This window comes from Babylonia areolata, chromosome 11 (assembly GCF_041734735.1).
Source record: "Babylonia areolata isolate BAREFJ2019XMU chromosome 11, ASM4173473v1, whole genome shotgun sequence".
Lineage (NCBI taxonomy): Eukaryota > Metazoa > Mollusca > Gastropoda > Neogastropoda > Buccinidae > Babylonia > Babylonia areolata.
The window spans coordinates 41539749-41542414 of record NC_134886.1 but is presented as its reverse complement, the minus strand read 5'-3'; the positions used below and the strand labels follow the sequence as shown (position 1 = coordinate 41542414).

Here is a 2666-nt window from a genome sequence, read left to right as displayed (position 1 = left end):
CATTAGATTAGGACGAAGAATGAGGAAGGGGTGGTGGTAGTTCGGCGGTGATCTCTCTGTGTGTGTGTGTGTGTGTGTGTGTGTGTGTGTGTGTGTGTGTGTGTGTGTGTGTGCGTATGTCGTGCGAGAGTCTCTCTCATTTATTTGTTTGCTAATTTAGCTATCTAGTCATGAATATTTATTTATTTATTTATTTAGAGAGAGATTGAGTACGTGCGTGTGTGTGTGTGTGTGTGTGTGTGTGTGTGTGTGTGTGTGTGTGTTGTGTTAGCGTCTCTCTCATTTATTTGTTTGTAAATTTATCTATCTAGTCATGAATTCATTCATGATGTAAAAAAAGAAAGAAAAAAAAAAAGAAGAAAGAAAATGAAAATCCCGCCGGCGGTACAAAAACACACGAGGGAGGTAAGAACAACTGTACATACAGCTACACTCTGAACGCAACAGCTGCGAGTCACCCAACACAAGTTGAGTCCGCGCTCTTTCTCTCTCCCTCTCTCCCTCTCTTCTCGTCTGCCACACGACCAGGCTGAGATGACACAGGACAATTTTATGTGAAACTTCGATCCAAATTAACTGATGTTGGCAACATTCTTGCAAGCTCTGCAAACTTGTCTGCTTTCACAACAAAAATAATCCTGCCATTGTGTTTTTGACCTACTGGTTGGTTTTGCATCGGTGGACGAAGTTTTTTTTTGTGTTTGGTCGAGGTGGCAGACGACAGTGTGGGTTGGAGCAAGAAGCAAACGACAGTTCAAAAATTTGATTGAGGCTGACTTGTATTTAGGTTGAAAGTCTGGGCCTGCAAGCTGACTCGGACTATTGGTAGATTATTGTGAATTCGTTGCTTTATTTGCTGTGCCTTGTTTCGAATTTTCGCAGGGGATAAAAAAAAAGTTGTTGCACGACAGTTGTGTTGAAGAGGCCGGTTTGTGTCCATGGATGTGTATTGGAGAGAAGGGTTTGGTGGAGTCAACTGAACACTGTGCTATTTGGATGGTGTGTGGTGAGTCAGTGTCAATGTTAACTCTGTATTCGATTCTTTCTTTTCCTTTCTTTTATTCCTGTCATTCATTCGTTGGTTTGAACAATATTTTAGTGGAAAATGTCACAGTACAAATACAATGAATTTTGACGTCTATGAGTATGTATGAATGATGCTAATGGTTTCTGTCTTTCTTTCTGGTATGTTGTGTGTTTCTCTTTTTTTCAGTCTTTCCTTCCTTTCTGCCTTATTTCTTTTTGTCTTTCCTTCCTTTCTGTCTTTCTTTCTTTCCTTCTTCAGTATCTTCCTTCCTTTCTTCCTTTCTTTCTTTCCGTCTTTCCTTCCTTTCTGCCTTCCTTCCTTTATGTTTTCCTTTATTTCTTTCTTTCCTTCTTCCGTATCTTCCTTTCCTTCTTTCTTTCCTTTCTGCCTTACTTCCTTTGTTTCTTCCTTTCTTTCTGTCTTTCCTTCTCCCGTATCTTTCTTTCTGTCTTCTTCCTTTCTTTCTTTCTTTCTTTCTTCCGTGTCTTCTTTTCTTTCTGTCTTTCCTTCTCCCGTATCTTCCTTTCTTTGTGTCTTTCCTTCCTTTCTGCCTTCTTCCTTTCTTTCTATCTTTCCTTCCTGTCTGCCTTCTTCCTTCCTGTCTTTCTTTCTTTCTCCTGTATCTTTCTTTCTTTCTTCTGTATCTTTCTTTCTTTCTTTATCCCGTATCTTCCTTTCTTTCTATCTACCTTCCTTCCTTTCTGCTTTCCTTTGTTTCTGTCTCTCCTTCCTTCTGCGTTCCGTCCTTTCTGTCTTCCTTTCTTTCCTTTCTTTGTGCCTTCCCTTCTTTCTTTCTGCCTTCCTTTCTTTCATTCTTTCTCTTCTTCCGTATCTTCCTTTCTTTCCTCCTTCTCTTTTTAGTTCATTAGCTCGCTCATTCGTTCGTGTTTTTACTTGCTTTCTGGATGGTGTCTGGTTTAGTAAGTATCAATGTAATTGTGTAATCCTTTCTTTATGTTTGTCTTTCTTTCTTTCTTTTTAATATACATCTCTTTTTGTCTTTCTTTCTTTTTCGTCCGTTCTCCTTTTCTGTCTTTCGATCCTTTTTGGGTTTTCTGTGTGCCTTTCGTTCGGTTTTTCTTTTATTCATTTATTCATACGTTCATATATCTCTCTCTTTTCCCCTTTCCTTCCTTGTTACTCTGCTTCTTTCGTTCCACCATTTGTTTCTCCCTTCCTTGATTCTTCATCGATGATGTCGCTGTTGTTCCGGAGTGGTCCGGATTATGCATCCTACTTAAGCCCGTGTGCCATAACTGGTAGTTTCCGGCTGTGAGGGTTTATGGTGGCTTAATTTGCAGTGTATCCTGAGAGGTTTGTTTCGTTTGAAGAACGATGCGCGCTAGAAAGACAACGAAAACAACAGCGGCAAAAAACAAAAACAATAAAAAAAAAACAACGCTTTTGAGTGACAATTCTTTAACGTTTAAAGAAACAGACTTCATATCTATTACTTAGAAGAAGTCTGGATAGTATGGGCTCTTATCAACTAACCTAGATTTGTCAAAAACCTGTACGTTTGCCGAGTTGGCTGTCTTCAAACAATACGATTGAAAGCAGCATGATGACATTGGCGTGTATTTCCGTGTTGGTTTTTGTTCGTTTGTTGCTTTGTTCTTGTTGTTGTTCTTGTTGTATT

The 2666-nt window shown here is 39.3% G+C and overlaps 1 protein-coding gene across 2 annotated transcripts in view; it reads left to right on the top strand.

Annotated features, from left to right (window-relative positions):
• Positions 1 to 488: 488 nt before the first annotated feature.
• LOC143287415 (synaptotagmin-1-like) overlaps positions 489 to 2666 on the top strand; it is a 32272-nt gene continuing 30094 nt past the window's right edge. For both annotated transcript variants that reach the window (XM_076595398.1, XM_076595395.1), the window contains exon 1: positions 489 to 1006. The gene's annotated coding sequence lies outside the window, so the exon portion shown is untranslated. The remainder of the gene's footprint in view (positions 1007 to 2666) is intronic.